The 18203-nt window shown below is 50.2% G+C and overlaps 1 long non-coding RNA gene across 1 annotated transcript; it reads right to left on the minus strand.

The window, feature by feature from the left end:
* Positions 1-8862: 8862 nt before the first annotated feature.
* Positions 8863-13648, minus strand: LOC119153089. The gene is made up of 2 exons (XR_005106031.1): positions 9727-13648; positions 8863-9604 (listed from the first exon to the last, which is right to left on the minus strand). It is a non-coding gene; the product is annotated as an uncharacterized LOC119153089 (long non-coding RNA).
* Between the last annotated feature and the right edge of the window lie 4555 nt (positions 13649-18203).

Genomic DNA, 18203 nt, shown 5'->3' on the forward strand with positions numbered 1-18203 from the left:
AACCCCCAACAGAAGCTGTGCATTATTTGTTTAAAAACTCTAAACAGAAATCTTGGAAATCTTTCAAAAGACTATTGAATTCTTCATTGGCTTAAAAGTTGTGGGTTTTTTTAGTGTCTTAAATGGGGCTTTGTTTGCATTGTGTGAGTTCAGGGGGCCTTATTATTGAATGAAATTGCACAAGCCTTTCTTTGTGCAATCAAACCATTGTTATTGGTAGGTTTGTAAAGGAAACGGTGGAATCTAATTGGCAATAGAGTCATAAATTTATTTACCAGGAGCCAGTTCCAAGAAATGTTGCAATTCAAACACGCTACGTCCAGGATTCATTAGAGATGCTAAAGGTTGTGAGGAGAAGGCCCGGCAGCAAACCGCTCACGTGTAGCTTCTGGCCGCACACCGAGCCAGGCTTCACGAATCGTGTGGGGAGTAGGGTCTGACTCCCAGTAGAATCTGTACCCCTAGCAAGGCTGGACGGGACCAAGGCAGCGTCTTGCAGCCGGTCTGTCTTGGCTGCGTGCTGCCAGACACAAGTTTGCTGGGTGTGTCGGTGCCTGGGAAGTAGTCTGTCCCGGCTGCGGAGGAGTTGGCTTGGCAGCCCCTGAAGCTGGTGCAGGAGGCCAGTGCTTTGCCTGCCGCCGCCGGCACCTCTGCCCTGTTCGGGGGGTGCGGGGCTACGGCCTCTGGAGACCACCACCGGGGTCCCCTCACCACTCCCCCGCCTGGTCCCTTCCTTTGTGGCTGTCAGCAAGGTCGCATCTGATCCAGTTTTGCAGTTGTCGTGATTTTAATGAGCAGTGGGGCTGCTTCCGCTGGTGTGAGGCGGGCAGCATTGGCAGTGCTACCATGAGCGCTTCCTGCGGCGTTTGCTGTACATGTGGTTGGTATTTCGCTCGTTCTCTTCCTCCTCCTCCCCTCTCCCCCCAGCCCCACAGTTTTAAATATGTTCTAATAATGGCAGCATAATCTACTAGCTGTTTATACTTTTTTAACTTTCTTTTGTTGTAAATATTGTATACTTTTTGTGATTCAAGTTATGTAGCCTATATGCTCTGTAAGGTGATGATTTGTATATATAAAAATGGCCCAGTAATATTATATAGTTTCCCATTTAAAAGGTTATTGAGTAACCTTTGTGTTAGTTTAAACACTACCAGAAATAAAGCTGAGCCAACTATAAACACTCAATTTTTGTATGTTTTCCAAATTGTACTTATTAATGCTTTTGATACTGTATTATGTGCCAATAGTTTCCCAATCACATAGCAGGCAAAAGATATTTTGTACTTTTTGATCCACTGTAATATTTAATAAAAAATGTTACTATCTGTTCCCTTTTGTGTTTGATTAATAATTCTGTAAACAGCCCTTATCGCAATGGATTACATATTATCCCATCCGACCTTTCAGCCCTCTTATATTGGCTTTTCTAGAGAAAGTATCTTCTCCTGCAAATGATTAGATTAAAGAAATGGAAGTTTGCAATTTCCTAAAGGAGGAAGAGACAAGATCTTCAGTCAGTGCCCCTCTATTTTTGCAGTGTGCTCGCATTAAAGTGTGGCTGTGGTCAGGCTGACTAGGAATAGCTTTTGAGGGAATAACATCCATGCTTACCCAGTGGCTCCAGTAGCAAATTTACTCCATCTGCATCTCAAAGCAGGATTTCTTTCTGCCAGTACTGCAGACTGGAGCTGGGAGCTGAAAATTGCCCGCTGTTCTTCCCGTCTCAATCATAAGTAGGATCTTGAGAGTTGGATGCCGACTGGTAATTTTGCTGATGACAGTAACAACCACCAAGTAACCTTAATTTGTACTCTGTTCTTTGATGGGTTCAAAAAGCCCCCCTAAACCTGGTGGCCCTTTGAGAAGCTGTTATTGGAGCAAGTGCTGTCGGAGTGCTGTTACACTCCTGGTCTCCATAGATGAGAAAATTACCTGCGGGTGTACAGCTCAGGACTGGGTACCGTCCTTGCCCGGCACGTCTCAGCAGTGGGCAGGCGAGCCCAGTGGCTAGGGCCACCCAGTTGTGACTCAGTTCTGTGGTCCTGGAGGGAGTGTGTGCAGGGAAGCCTTCCCCATCCCTGGGGGTCCAGGAGCTGAACTCGTGAGTGGTCCCAGGAGCTGCTGCTGCTTTGCGCTTCCACCCTGCACCGGGTGCATGGCTGAGGCTGTTGGCAGCACTGGCATTTGCTGGCACCCAAGGAGCTCGCTCTTGCTCAGCGTCTCCAAGGGCAGCACAAGCCATGGGCCAAGGCTGGGGTGCGGTTACAGTACCCACAGCTGCCGACCATGTGGCCCCCAGCCTGTGAGGAAGCTTGGCACAGCACAGGGAAGTTGTGCCCCTCACCGTGCCCTGGCTGGGCGAGCACAGATCAGGTTGATGTCACCGCTAGATGAGGCTTCCGGATATGCGCTGTGGTTGAGGGAAAGTCTCAGAAAAAAAAACATTTCTTGTGTGTGCTGGGAAATAAGGGAAAACACCAGCTGGAGGGAGGAGGTGGCCATTGGGCACGCATGAAGCAGCGCAGTGCCGTTGGGCGCCGCGGGTCTGTTGATGCACAGTATGCCCCAGGGAAGCCAGGCTGACGCCTGCCCGGCCCCCACACACAGCTATGCCGAGCAGCTCCATGCAGCCCCCCACCACCTCTCCAGTGGGGAAGGTCCGGGACAGGTGTGAGGACAGGACGGGCACCCATGGTATGGCCCACCTGCACGGCTCCCAGCAAGGTGCTTCCTAAGCCAGTGGGAGCATCACGGCTGTGCTTAACTGCCCCCGACAAGCTCTCTCCCTTTCTGATGTTTGAGTCCTTGTTCAGTCATTTGCTCTTCAGAGTGGGCTGTGCCAGGACTTTCACATTTTCAGTACACACTGTGTATGAGTAGACAGAATAAACCTTCTTCTGGTTTAAACTGCTGCCTGATAATTTCCTTCGATGCTTGTTTATTCTTGTGCTGTGAGAAATGATAACTAAACACGCCATACGTGCTGTCCCCACACCAGCTGTGAAGCTATGGGAGAGGATGGGACCCTCTAGCAAACCTCCTTCCCCATCCACTTCTGTCTTTGCCAAGCTGAGGCATTTTATTCTTCTCATGTTGAAAATATTGCCTACCAGTGAACACCTGAAGGGTGTGGGGAGGGGGAGATGCAGACATGTGGATGCTGGCCTTTGAAGTAGCTGCAGAGGTGGCCAAGGCAACTTGGTTTCCAGCACCATGCTTGCTTCCTTGCTTTTTTTAGCCCTTCCTAGTCTGCGAATTAACTTAAACCAATGCTGACTGTTCATGCTGTGCCGAGGGGTCACAGCATCCTCCCTTGGTTAGGCTGGGCACATCCCAGCAGGTTTGTCAGGGTCACTTGGGTGTCGGTGCACCCCCATGCACATGCAAGTGATGGAGCAGAGGAGTCAGCACTAACATCACCCCAAGGGCTCCCAGGGGAACACGAGCACCTCCTCAGGGCTCAGCGGACCTCTGCCATGGGCTGGCAAGATCTGCAGCAGGTCAGAGCTACACCTGGGAAGAGTTTGTTACCGTATCGGTGACTTGCAACCACTTCTGATTTTGAAAGCGAAACATGCTGTGGTCTGAGGGAGCACGAGGGATGCTGTGCCGCTGGCTCACCATGGCCAAAAGGGTTGTCGGCTTGTCACACCACTGCTTTAATTCAGCTGCCAGCAGTGGGAAATGAACAGTTTTGGGGAGCTGAAGCAAAGTGGAGATGCAAAAGGTGGTGGTGCTGACTGCAGTTTAGTTCTCCTGGCTGAGGGCTCTCGGTTCTGCCTCTTGCTGTCTTGCCTTTCTGTGATTACACAGCAGTGCCCCGTGCCGCACTCCCTGCGGTCACAACCCACGTGCGAGAAGGCATGGGAGCAGTGTTGCTGGTTTCTCTGGTTTCTGGGCTGTGGCAGCCCACACCTCACAGGACCTTCGCAAGCCTTTCACCAGCAGGCAGGGCACAGCAGACTGGAAGTGGACAGAGGTCCTGGGGCAGGATCCCAGGGTGCATGGCTGGCTGCAGATGTTCGGCCGGCAGCTGCATCTCCGAGCAGCCAACCCTAACTCCACGGTGACGCTGACCTGCTGGGAACGGGGCCCTCTCTTCTGCACTGGCAGTGTCTTTGCTCTGAAAATTTTCAGGAATATTTTTTGGAAGGTTTCTGCTGCTGGAAGGAGCAGATCATGCACACACATCACCACTAATCCTCACTGGCACCATACTCACACTGGAAATGCAGCGCTTGCCCACAGGCTTTCCAGGAATATCAGACACCTTCAGCTCTTCCCAGAGCAAAATCCGAGCCCGTATCTTTAACCTCCCTGGTCTGGGCAGGCTCACAGCTGAGGTGCATCAGAGCATCCTGCCTCCGGCTGAAGAGAGACCTGGGAGGACTGCCTGGCCTCGAAGAAAGCAAAAGGAGTGCCCTCAAAGGATCTCGCGTCCCTTGGGCGCACCTGGGCCTGCGCTGCGGGAGGTTTGCGTTTGTGCAGGAGGAAGCGGCGGCCGCGATGGCCCGGCGGTGCCCCCCTGCGCCCTGCACCGGTGAGTGTCCCGGCAAGGGGGCAGCTGGGGGGGGGGCGGGGGGCGCTGCTTCGGGTATTCTCATTTAGCAATTCCATTTATCCTCTATGGGATTTAAAAAAAAAAAAAAAGAAAAAAAGAAAAAAAAGAGTATTCTGGATGTTAGATGCTCCATCTAGTGTCTCACCTGCGCAGCGAGGCCCGGTGTCCCCCGCACAGCCCGGGACGGGACCCGCCTGTCCCCGTGCCCGGAGCCCCCCGCGGCGCCCCCCGCCGGTGGCACGTCCCGGGGAGGCGCCAAATTCACCAGGGCTTTGCGGCTGCTGGGAAGGTGCAAGCGCCGCACGCGGGAGACGCGGGAGACGCGGGAGCCCGGAGCGCGTGCGGAGCCCTCCCGGTTCCCCCCCCGCAACGCGGGGCACAGCAGCCCCGCCGCCCCCTCCTACTCCTGGAGACGGGGCCGCTCGGCAGCTGCTTCGGTTTGGGTGATGAGTAGAAAAAAGCATTTAACAAATTGATGATTAGCCAATTAGTCGGCTTGCGGCAATCACCGTGACTCCCAGCCCCGAGCCCGGTCCCACAGCCGGGTGCGACCCCCGCCCGCGCCCCCGGGGCTGGTCTCCCGGGAAGGCCGGTGGCTGAGCGCGCCCAGCCCCGGGGGCCTTCTGTCAGGCAACACCGACGGAACCTGCCCTCTTTCCCAGTTTGCTCTGAAATTTACTCAGGAAATTAAAAACGAACCCCCCACACCCTGAAGCACGTGCGCGGCCACGGGGCGGCGGTGAGCTTCCCCCTCCCCTCAGCGCGGCCGCAACACTGAGGGGACGGCAGAGGCGACGCCATGACGTGAGGGGATGCCGAGGCGATGCCTTCAGGTAAGGCGATGCCATGAGGTGATGCCATGAGGCGATGCCGTGAGGCAAGGCGACGCCATGAGGTGATGCCTGCGGCAGTGCCACGGTGTTAGGAGATGCCATGCTGTGAGGCACTGCCATGCTGTGAGGCAGGGCCGTGCCGTGAGGTGATTCTGTGAGGCAGTGCCACGCTGTTAGGAGATGCCATGCTGTGAGGCACTGCCATGCTGTGAGGCAGGGCCGTGCCGTGAGGTGATGCTGTGAGGCAGTGCCACGGTGTTAGGAGATGCCATGCTGTGAGGCACTGCCATGCTGTGAGGCAGGGCCGTGCCGTGAGGTGATGCTGTGAGGCAGTGCCACGGTGTTAGGAGATGCCATGCTGTGAGGCACTGCCATGCTGTGAGGCAGGGCCGTGCCGTGAGGTGATGCTGTGAGGCAGTGCCACGGTGTTAGGAGATGCCATGAGGTGAGACGATGTCATAAGTTGATACTGTGCTGTGAGATGATGCCATGAGTTAATGTCATGCCATGAGGGGAGACTGTGAGCCAGTGCCATGCTGTTAGGAGATGCCATCCTGCGAGGCAATGCCATGAGATGGTGCCATGCTGTGACATGATACCATGAGGCAGTGCCACGATGTTAGGAGGTGCCATGCTGTGAGGTAATGCCATGAGCCACTGCTATGCTGCGAGGTAATGCCATGCTGTGAGGCAGTGCCGTGCCGTGAGGTGATGCTGTGAGGCAGTGCCACACTGTTAGGCGATGCCATGAGGTGAGACGACGTCATGAGGTGATACTGTGCTGTGAGATGAAGCCATGAGTTAGTGTCATGCCATAAGGTGATTCTGTGAGGCATTGCCATGCTGTATAGGAGATGCCATGCTGTGGCGTGAAACCATAAGGCAGTGCCCCATTGTTAGGAGGTACCAGGCTGTGATGTGATACCATGAGACACTGTCATGCTGTGAAGTAATGCCATGCTAGGAGGCAGTGCCATGCTGTGCAGTGATTCTTTGAGGTAATGCCATGCTATGAGGCAGTGCCGTGCCGTGAGGTGATGCTGTGAGGTAATGCCATGCTGTGAGGCGATGCTATTAGATGATTCTCTTCTGTAACGTAATGCTGCGAGGTAGTGTCACACTGTAAGGCAGTGCCACAGTTTTAGGTGATGCTATGGTGTGAGGTGATGTCATGAGTTAATGTTGTGCCATGCCATGATGCCATGAGGTGAGACGATGTCATAAGTTGATACTGTGCTGTGAGATGATGCCATGAGTTAGTGTCATGCCATGAGGGGAGACTGTGAGGCAGTGCCATGCTGTTAGGAGGTGCCATGCTGTGAGGTAATGCCATGAGCCACTGCTATGCTGCGAGGTAATGCCATGCTGTGAGGCAATGCCTGCGGCAGCGCCACACTATTTGCAGGTGCCATGCCATGAGGTGATCACAAGCTGTGGGGCGATGCCATGAGGCAATGCCACGCCATGAGGCAGTGCAATGCTGCAAACCTTCACATCTTGTACAAGCCAGTAACTAGAGATTATTTTTAACCATTTCGATGCCACAACTGTTTGTTTGTTGAAACAGGCAGTTTGCGACTTCCAAGCATTTGTGCCTGCAGCAAATGCCCCCTCACGCTGGTGATGAGCAGAGGGATGAGCAACAACCCCTGTTTATTTAGGGCTCACGTACCAAGGTATCAGCAGGCAATGCTGTGTCCCCAGGGCCAGGCGATGTGTCCCTCACATGAGGAGGCCACAAGCCAGGTGCTGCAGCGGGACTGAGCTGTGTAAGTAACGTGGGGAGTTGCTACCATGCTGGGGACGGGGGGCAGCAGGGGTCAAATGCAGAGGGCAGCCTTGCTGTGCTCTCAGCACGCGTCCTCTGAGCACTAAGGTGTGCAGAATGGACACGGTGGGATCCCACACCAGAAGGATGAAACTAGTGCATCTCTCAGACTGTGGATGGTTCGTGACTACACCTAAATAGAATTTAATTGAATTTTCAGGCAGTCTAGATGTGTTTAAGCACAGATGAAGTGGGTATCTGCAATGGACAGTGCTGACTGGTATTGCTTGGAACAGATTTCAGCTCTTGTAATTTATACATTACGTGTGCATCCTTTTGGGCTTTAGCTGCTGGTGGTCTGGGGTGGGAACCCAGGGGGTGGTGAAGACTGTCCGGCTCATGGGTACCTAAGCCACTCTGGCTCCCCTGAGGCATTCTGGACCTTGGTGTGAGCACAGTGTGTGGTTACACAGGCAGGTGACGCCGTGCAGCTTTCCTAGGCCAGTGCCCTGCTCTGGCCCCCTCCGCTCTCCAGTAGCAATGGGGGGGAAATACTGAGCAGCTCACAAAGCAGGCGAATGTGGGGCACCCCATCTCCCCAAGCACTGCTTCATGCACCGCCACTCAAACCCTCTGCAGAGAGCACAGGGCGCTCTCCTCTCACAGGGCTTCCTCGGGTTTTTCTGGCAGTGTTTTTGTCTGCAAGCTCCCCAAAAAACAGCCAGGCAAAGCAAGCTCTCCCCCCTCTGCCCCTCCAATGTCTGTGAATCTCTCAAATGAGGAATAAAGCCATTTGTTTCTAATTATATTTGGCAGCCACTCAGAGAATTTAGGACTAAAGCACGCAAATTTTTTGCTCCTGATTAAAGCACTTGACCTCATAAGCAAAAAGCAAAGATTACAACATACCCCCACAAGCAGGCTAGGAACAAACTGCGGAGAATAGACCAAAAAGAACCCGTCCCCCTTTACTTAGATACACAAAATAATTCATTACGAAACAAAAGGCAGAATATTTAGTGCATAACTCGAGCCTGCCTAGTGCTCAGCTAACCACCCAAATTCTGCTTTTGAAGCAGAGAGCTCTCACTCCCAGCTAAGGCACATGTGGCGAAGGTCCACATGCGCCCTTGAGCCCACAGCATGCACGTGACCGAGACCCATTTGCTGCCTGTGGGATGAAAGCGGCTGTCACAGGACCAGCTCGCTTGGCCCCCCGCACCCAGCCAGCAGGACGGCTGGGACAGGGCCCGGTGGCAGGGGGTATGTGAGTCACCATCTTTCCCCGCCCCCCCCCCCCCCCCATATTCCCATGTGATATTTCTGCCCATCAGAAGGATCCGGCACCCTTGGTCCCTAATTTCAAGACAGTGGCTGCCCTGGGGTGCCCGGGACAGGAAGGCAGACCCTCCTTCCTTCCTCCCACCCATTGGCATGGGGTGATGTGGCATCCAGCTCTCGTGTTTACTATTTTCCCAGGATTTAATAACAGCGCAAGGATGTGTTGCAACTGCAGAAGAGTCAGCTGGCTCCCAACCAAGAGAAACAGCAGTGATCTTGATGGCACCCTTTAAAATAGCAGAGAAACCAGCTCAAACAGAAATTAACTACTCTGCGAGGTTCTGTGGTCCATAAAATACTTCCCTCGGCTCCATGGTTTTAAAGTAATGTGAAAGAAATACTTCCATAAAAAGTAGTTAACTAGCATACAGATATTTTTTTTTTAGTTGTAATTCTGAGAGTCATACCCAAACAAAATAGTTATACAAGCATTAAATTATACATTAAAGAAGGCTGATAAAGGCAGTGAATTACAGAGCTACCATATAAGATTTCAGATATACAGATAGCAAGCATTATTAACATTTCTATTAAAGGTGACCTACAAAAGAGGGACAAAAATAATCTGTGCCACTTCTGATTTCTTGTGATGCAGGAGAAAGTGAATGTGAAACAGCTCTGGCCCAAATGCCACCTAGTCCTTCTGTCATCATCCCTGTCTGCTTCCCCTCCCCATCCTCTCACCCAAAATTAATTAAGGAGAACAGAGGATTGCTTTCTGCTCGGACTGCAAATATCTAGGCTGATGTTCTCTGTTTTAGCTGGGAAGCTTCCTTGGAGGGCATTAAGGGGATGTTCTTCTCAGTGCTCACCTGAAAGAGTGAGATGGTGAATTTTTAGCAAAGAGATATTTTTCCTTTTCTGTTTGACGGGGTACCAGGGTCTGACCACAGGGACAAGGCTGGTTGCAGCAGGGCTGGGGAAGCTGCCTTCTGATGGGTGGCTCCTCATGGAGGGCTTATTCTCCATTTGCCCTCTGGTCGTTCTTCCCCTGGGGGGGGCTTCCCAATGTGAGTGTTGGTCCTGTGCTTCAGCTCTCCCTGGGGTGGGGGTACCAGCTGTCTTGCCCCTCCAGCCACCTGCTGGGTTTCATAAAGCCTGTGGGCATTATGAAATATATAATTATAAAAATATATAATTAAATATATTAAAGATATATTTATATAGATAAAAAGATATATAGTTTCATTACATAAATATTTAATGAAATGTATAATTACCTCTGAGACTGCTGCTTCTCCATCCCTGGTGGTTGGGATTGTTTAACAGGTTATCGGGTTGCTGTTAGTTTCAAAACTTATTTGGAAGAAACTGAAGAACAAATTGAAATACACAGACACACATACACAGAAACACACCACAACTGCATAAGCAGCATGTCCATAGGTGATCAAGCTTGCAAAATGGGAATGTCCAATGTATTTGCTTTTTTTCCTGCAGCTGCTGGGTTTGGCTGTTCCCCCTGCCACCCGTGGTGTTTGGGGAGCTGTGGCTAGATGGGAGCTGAATTTCTGGTGGAGAAATCAGTCAGTGAGGAGTAGAAAATATTGCTTTATATACAACACTAACATGTAGAGAGTGTGTGTGTGTCTGTGTTCAGTACTGCTTCAGCATGTCTGCAAGACTGTCCCTGTCAGGGTGGCAGGGGCTGCTGTCCTTGGCTCACACCAGCTAGGTGTGAGGGACAAGTCATTTTCTAAATGTCTCATAAGCAAGGAAGTTATACCAATACAAAATAATGCAGAAAAGATTTCTGTTAACCTCTAAAGTACTGGGGTCTTGGCATTTGCCATTAGGGCAATGAGGTTAGCAGGACCTCTGGGGTTTCTGCACCAGAGTGGCTTTCCACAAGGAGCTGGTGATGGTTACTTGTGATATTATCCAGAAATGAAGAATTCAGCTCTGTTTTTCCTGATCTTTCAATTTTAGCGGGGCTAGGGTGGGGCAAAAGCAGGTGAGGCCGAGGTTTGGGGAGAGGCAGGCTGCTGTGTGGGGCAGCTGTCAGCAGAGCCCAGCTCCTGCTTTTGCAGGGCTGTGGGATTAAACACTGACACTTTGGAGTCGCACTTCCATCTGTGAGCGGTATCAGTCCTGCGCTGTCGCTGCAAACCAAACACCTTTGACCCATCAGGGACATGCCTGAAGCCGGTATCTCTCTCAGGTGCTTGGTCTTTGGCAGCACTGATCCTGTCTGTATAACTTGTCATAGCTGGGGTTTTAGGGGGGCTTGCAGGAGGGTGAGGGGTGGGGGATTTTATACCAGCTTCTCTGTGCAGTGCAGAGCATTTAGGCTTTAACTTTAGGTTATTAATATAGAAGGACTCCAGATTTCCAACCGTAGTCTGTTCTTCTGTACTGTTAGTGTCTATCTACTTTGCGGTGAGCAGAGCATTTCACATATCATTAGTGTTTGTTTTCATCAGACTTTCCTAAAGCTCATCATTACCAGATTTTCATCAGCGTGTTCCAAATGTTTCTAATGCCTAGATGGGCTCCTAGAAGGCTGTGCTTGATTGTCTCTCAGTAAAAGTATGTTCCTCTTTCAACAGTTCTAAAAAGTTGCTTTAGCATTGTCTGTGACAGCCTTGGTGTTAAGGGCAGTGAGAAAACAGGTGCACTGCTGCAGCCAGCCGTCCTGGCTGGAGCTTGCTGCCGTGTCCTCGAGCCTTGCCAAAGCTTGCTAGATGGTTCTTGAGCTTCTGCCTCAGTTAGAGCGGAGACATTAATTTTCAGAAGTAATTGTTGAGTATCTCCATTCCTAGGAGCACAGTCTGATTTAGATCACCTCTTGTGTATTGATTTTTTTAGTCTTACAGAATTTAATACTAGGATGAAGCTTAAATAGAGGTTTTGAGTCACATAAGGTGCCTGCAAAGGGGCAAATAACACTCAAGTGCAACGTGTGCCTGAAGCAGCGGCGAGCCAAGGTGGCCTGTGCACAGAGCAACAGGTGAAAGCAGCCGGTTCCCGGGAGGGCATGAAGTGCTAGTCCTGGCCAGGGATGAACTGGGAGCCAGGTGGCCACAGGGTGGCCGTGTGGACCAGCCAGCAACCTGCCTTCAACAAGAGCGAAAGGCCCTTTGAAGAAAGACTGTGAAGTGTTTTATCAAACGTTTCATCTTTCAACACTTACAAAAAGTGTCCCCCATCAGCAAAACCAGAAAAGGCTGCCGAAACATGCTGCAGCTGAGCATCCATCTGCTTTGACGTCATGGACGTCTTGTCTCAGGATGTGATAATCGCACAATGAAATCCTGGTCCCTGCTGAAGACAAAGATGGGGGTGTATGGTAAAAACTGCTGTATGGTTGTCTTTCCTTCTACAGTAGCTTTTGAATTAGGCAAAGCAGATCATTCAGCCACAAATTCATCTGATAACAAAGCAAGAAGCCATCAAGGGATGGAAGAGAACGAATTACATTTTCCCACCTGGAGTTATATTGCAGCCCAGCAACCACCCAAAACTTGATATAAAACAAACTTGAAATAAATAACACCCAGCAACAACCCGCTATGCGACGAATTTACCTCAGTGTGATCAGCCAGATCTCTTTTGGTGGGAACAGGGATCCGATATGAACCAGATCTCCTATAAGGCTGCTACTACTCTTCTCCAGACTAGTACAAAACATCTAAGAAAGGCAGATGAGAAGAGTCTGAACTGCAGCAAAGGTACTGGCTTTTGAAGCAGGACTATGAAGACAGGGGTGTCAATTCGTTAAGGTGTTATGTATGTCAATGGGAGGGGGATTTTACTCCCAGTAACTTAAAATGTGGTGTGAAAGGCATTCAGGTTTCACCCCTCAGAGTACCACCGCCTCTTGCAGAGGCAGACCGTGACCTCCCTCAGTCTCCATCCTCCATGCCCTGAGCTGCCAGCTCTCCCGGGCCACAGGGAATCTCTGAGAAGCCAGCCATTACCATGACAGTACTGTCATCTTCCTCTGCATCTTCTGCCCTCAGCTGCTAATGGAGACAGAGGAACAACTCCAAGAGTGGAGCCACCATTTGTATTTTCCACTGGCTGCAGTTGGAGTGTGCGTTTGTTTATCCCCTTCTCTCTCCACTGATCCATGATAGCTCTGCTCAGAAGGAGCATCTGTTCTTCATTTAAAGCCAGAGTTAAGCTACTTTTGCAACAGGATTGATAGAGGCAGAAGGAGGTCAAATGATTTATCCAAGTTCAGAGGGAGTCCCACTAAGTAGCTTGCCTGTAGCACCTATTGATTATCGGTCCTCCTCTGTTCAGCAGGAAACATGGATCAAAGAATTGAAATCAACACAGGAGAGAACAGTGGTTCCTGGCTCTGTCCAGCTGCGGCTTCTCGGACAGACCCTTATAAGGCTACATAATGAAAATCGCAGAGAGGGCAGAAGGAGCTGCATGCTATTAGAATTAGGCTACATCTCCATATGGATCAGATGCAAAGGAATTACAGCTGCACACTGGATACTTCAAACAAAGCAACAAGGTTACTTGGACTGGAAGTCCAGTGGCCCCTCCATCTCCGGTGGGATGGCTGGGGGCTCTGAACTCCGGCTGCACCCTGGCTGGTCAGCCTGGTGCCATCCCTGCTCCTTCAGCGCTACTTCTCTCTCTGACAGAGCAGGGTTTGCATACGTGATTAATTTTCATTCTTACTATTCTTTGTAAAACATGTTTGGTATTTTTTTCTTTTACTGCATTGCTGGATGTGCGGTTGCTTTGCTGTCTCACTATACAGTGACTGTGTATTAGGCAGGGTGGTATGGCTGTGCATGTGCTCAAGAGGCAGGTGGGATAACCAAAAGCTTCCCCAGAGGTACCCATGTCCTAAGCAGGGACAACAAAACACCAGTAGCCTCTAGACGCTGAGAAGGGGCCAGAGGGGGAGGTGACTGGGGGCACAGGCTGCAAGGTCAAAGTAATAAACTGTGGTGGAGTGCTTCAGCAATGGGAAATAACTTGGCCAGGCACTACGGGCAGGGCTGGTTTCCTTGCAGCCCCCCGTGCCTTCCCCAGGCAGATGCACCCCCCCAGGTTTAATGGGCAGTAGAAATGGGCACTGCCTAGTGGCATCATAGCTGAAGCTGCTCTTCCCCTGGTCTTCTGTCCTGGCTGATCTTTCTGTCCACCAAAAAATGCATACTCTCCAATTTTCCCCTTTTGGAGGGCTTCCTTTTTCTCTATTTTATTTTTTTCTTGTGTGTGACATCACTTTTTGTTTTAATCTTACTTCTTATTTATCATCAAAGGAAGTTTTGTCATTTTATTGCAGATGAATGTCTCTCCTCAGAGCAGGTAGACCAACACCTGTTGCTCAGAGAGTACCCGGAGCAGCTTTGCCCGGTGGGAGCAGCCAGGGCCAAGGGCTGCGTGCTGCTTGCTCTGTGGGGCAGGGGTGCACCCGTGCCTGTGCCCCAGCCCTGGGGCCTGGCACTGAGCCCCCCGTAAGATCCCCTTGGGTAGCTGAGCTATGCAGCGTAACTCTGAATCAACTGCATTAACTAGGCAGCGGAGCTCCTGCTTGGGCTAATTTGGCTTCCTGAACGCAAGCTGTATTTGCTGGAACACAGCAATACGTGATGCTGTGATGGCTCCGCTGCTTCTCCTGCCCAGGCTGGTTGCTCCACAGGGACATCGCTATTGCCACGTGCCAGGTCATCTGGAGCTGAACTGGGCCCCGCCGCCCAGCACCCTGCTGCAGCACGGGGACATTGTCTCACCTCAACCAGCACAGAGAATGCAGCCGGCAAATTAGCAACAGTGGCCCACAGCCAAGTGAGAATTGCTTCATCGACATGGCTGTCTTCACCAGGTGAGCAGTCCTCGCTTTTGACATTGGTGTAATCTAGATAGATGGTCATAAGAATTGGAAAATTCTGCTTGTGCCATTTTATTGTATTTTATTTTCCTTATCCAATTGAGAAAGCAGGAAGAGGGGAAAGAATTAACGTGTCACTTCTTAGATTCATTGAGCTGAGAAGCAATGGGCAGATGCAGAAGCCGGGTGTTGTGTTTTACAAGCACTGGGACTGGGCTGCAGGACAGGCTGTGCCCCTCGAGCCCCGGCTGCTCTGGCTCCCACTGTGTATGCCTTGATAGGCTGCCGACAGTGCTAAAACTTATACATGTGTGTGCACACAGACAACAGAAAGACTTTAAAATCTCAACCTCAAATTAATGGTATGATTGTTGTCTGGAATAATTATGGATGCAATCTCTGTTCCTCCATCCTTCCTCTTCACAGCCCCTGAATTGCATTCTGTATATTGGAGTGGCAGCTTCTTAAAAATTCTGGTTTAGGTCATACTAACCTGTGACATATTGAGCTGGCTTTTGAACCTGTTCAGAAAGGTTTGCATCTTTGTATAGCTGCACTGCGGTGAGTGACCATGCTGCAAACCTCAACTCTTTTGAGGCGGTCAGGCGTGACCTGCAAGGGCTGAGACATTTCTGTGCTCGGGTGTCATCTCTGCCCATCTCTGCCGACTACAACCAACTCTTCTGTCAGTTATCCAGCTACACATCATGTGGGAGAGCTTCTGTGAGCCACCCTGAACAAACGTTGAGTTTGCACTGCCTACAAGGATAATCATGTAAGAGCTGTGCTTTGTAATGACCTGACTTCTCCCAGCTTCTACCATCCAAGTTAGCCTGGCATTAACACCCTTATCTGCCCACAGTGACAGATGGAGTTTAGTGGTGAAGGGATGCATGAGGGGTGCAGAGCAAAGTTGAGCTATTAGAAGAAAAATGCTCAAACACCTCCTCCTACTGTCATGGAGAGCAGAGGGGTATTATTCAAGTTCAGTATTTCGGACGAAGACAATTCGTTGCAAATGTCTCACAGCTGAGCCAGGCGCTTCTACTCTGCTGGACTCCCTCCAGAAAAAAAGACCTGCTAAAGTGTATGAGCTCCAATGATTTCTAATTTCAAGCAGCTTGGAGGCACACTTAATGCAGTTTGGCTTGTGCTTACTGCTGTAGGAGCATGGGAAGACTGTGTGTCCACAGTCATGGTAAGAAACCTGACCAGCAACATTTTGTTGACTTCTGTGAATGCTGGAAGGGGCTGGAAGGAAAACAAGCACCTGACAAATCTCTCCAGGGCTACAGTGAACACTGCTGAACGCAAGCTGGTTAGCCTTCCCAGAGAAGCTTGGATTTACTCAAATACCATGCTCCGTGGAGTCATGAAAAAAGCGTTCACTGTAGTGCCCTACTACATGTCCCCCCCTCCCTGGCTGTCCCCGTGCTGTCCCCTGTGCGGCCCCACCAAGCTGTGCTGCTGGCAGGACCCACCCTTCACAGCAAAAACCCTTCCAGCTGGTCCTGAGTTACTCAGGCCTAGCTTTCTGTTTTTTCCTTACATGTGTGAACAGGCCTCACGCTTGGAGCCTCAGGGCATGAAGGCGGTGTAAATGAAAGCATAAACACGACTATTCTCATTAATAGATGTGCTGAGGATGGTGTGCTGCAACTTATGCAATCCCGCTTTGAATGAGTGTGAAGAATTCATAGAATTCTCATAAATCTTGATCGTTTCACTTTCATTGAGAGTTTTTGTTATTCCTTTTTTAATTTTGTTTGCTTTTTTTCTACCTCCATTAATCATTCTCTTGTTCAGAAGTTTCCTCTCTCCAGCGAGGGAGAATTAAAAAGCTCGGCTTGGCAGAGCTGGTGAACTGCACCAGCTGCATACTAACGAGGACAAGGATGGCTCTCAAGCAATGTGTGAGCAAAGAAGAGATGCAGCCACTCAATCCAGCATGTAGCCTTCGAGGAAAACCTGGGTGCTCTTTGTGAGCAATGCAGCTATCTGAAGGAGCAACCTCGTCCTAACCTTGGTCTCACTGGCTTGGAGGATATGTTCGTGAGCATCGTGGGATTTGGCCGTCTACGTCATGCTCTGGCTGCTGAAGTCCTGCAAGTAACCGTATTTTTATGTGTACGATCTACCCTTTGGCTAACCTGCTCACTCTTAAAAGGTCCTGTACCTTGAAACACTCTCTTTGGTAACCAGTGTCCTTAGATAGCACACCAGGAAAAGGAGAGGAGGTGGTGGGAGGAAGGGGGGATCAGAGGATCCCATTGTGACTCTGGGAGCCAGCCAGGAGGGGGAAGGCAAGTGGGACAGGCCCTGAGGTCAGCTAGGTTACTAGATAGGGCTGGAGAGATGCTGGAGCAAAACCACGGGGTGAAGCTGTAAGTGTGCCAACACTGAAGCACAGCGGGTTTTGCTTTAAGCAGACAGCTTGTGGGGTTGTGTCTAAAACCACCACATTCGTGAGTCTCAACTATCACTATAAAAGAGCCTTGGAGGAGAAAAGCCCCCAGAGTGTGGCCTACTGGACTGAATAGCCAAAATGTCAATACAAATAATGTTCCATGACTTTTTTTAAAGCCAGCTCCCTCAGTATTAGGGTCTGTGGCTGGCAAAGAGGAATATTCTTAGCAAACAGCTGCACTTACAAATCTGCTTTACTAGCACATACCTGGTAGCCTGTAGTCCTGGTGAAACACTCATCTTGTGAAAAACATCAAGGAAGGAGCATCAAACTTGAGTCCTGCAGAAACCCAGCACCATCATCCATCATGCTGGCAGGGCACCCCCCAAGGGTGGGAGCAAGGCTGCAAGTGAGCCCACAGACCGCAGCCAGCCTGGGGGCAAGGACCCTGGTACCCCCCTCCCACCGCAGCTCTCAGGGCCAGGAGTGTCAGCCCATTGCTAAATTACTGCCTTCAGGGTCCGTGTGCCTCGGGGACGTGAGGGCTGGCAGCATGAAGGGGTCCCTGCCTGGCAGACATCAGAGGAGATGTTCATTGCTGAGCTCATGAAAGCTTTGCCTCCTCTCTGTCCTCCAAAAAGGAAACAAAAAAAGGGCAGATGTGGGCTACGAGCAGCGATGACCACACAGCGCGTCACAGGTGAAGTGGCTTTGATGTGTCCATTGCCCCAGCATTATGTGCCCTGATTATTTTCTTTTTAAGAGTAGGTAGGCGGTTAATTACCTGAAGGTTGCAAGCCAAAGTCTTATTTTTCATACGTGACTTAGTAATTAAATTACCCCAGTTGCTATTACATAATGTAAGTAACAGCTACATGATTTTAAAAGAATAGTCAAATTTGGCAGACAGAGTAATTCCATTTTATATTGGAGCCTAATGCTAAGAGATTGCACAGAAAGCAGAAGGCAGCTGCCTAGAATAGTTTGAAATTAGTGTGTGGTAACCAACAACTATTATTATTGTATTACGGCTTGTAATTCCCAAATGGAGAATTAAATTTCTATAATAGATACAGCTTTTAACAACAAAAAAGTATTTTTGTTTTCTGGCAAGGAAAACTCTTTCAGGAAATCATACCATTGAATGTACATTTCCCAAGTGACGGGGGAGAAAAAACCCCAACCTTGCAAGATTCCTTTGCACAGGGCTTCAGCTCTCTGCAGATGCCACTGCAGGATTGTCTGAGATTTCTTCTAAGTGGCTAGCAGAAAGGTAGATTTATTATTTAAAGATTAAAATAAGCTAATCAGGTTTTTTAAGCTATAATATACATTCGCTGTAACTGCATTTAGCTTGGAAGTTAGGATTCACTTGCCAAAAAATAAGATGTTCCCTCTCCCGCACGAACCCACAAGCCCGAGCACTCCATTTCTGCTTCTTACCACGCGTCTGACCAAGAACAATATGGCGACTTGCAGGGCTGGTG

Source organism: Falco rusticolus, chromosome 9 (genome assembly GCF_015220075.1).
Source record: "Falco rusticolus isolate bFalRus1 chromosome 9, bFalRus1.pri, whole genome shotgun sequence".
Taxonomy (NCBI): Eukaryota; Metazoa; Chordata; class Aves; order Falconiformes; family Falconidae; genus Falco; species Falco rusticolus.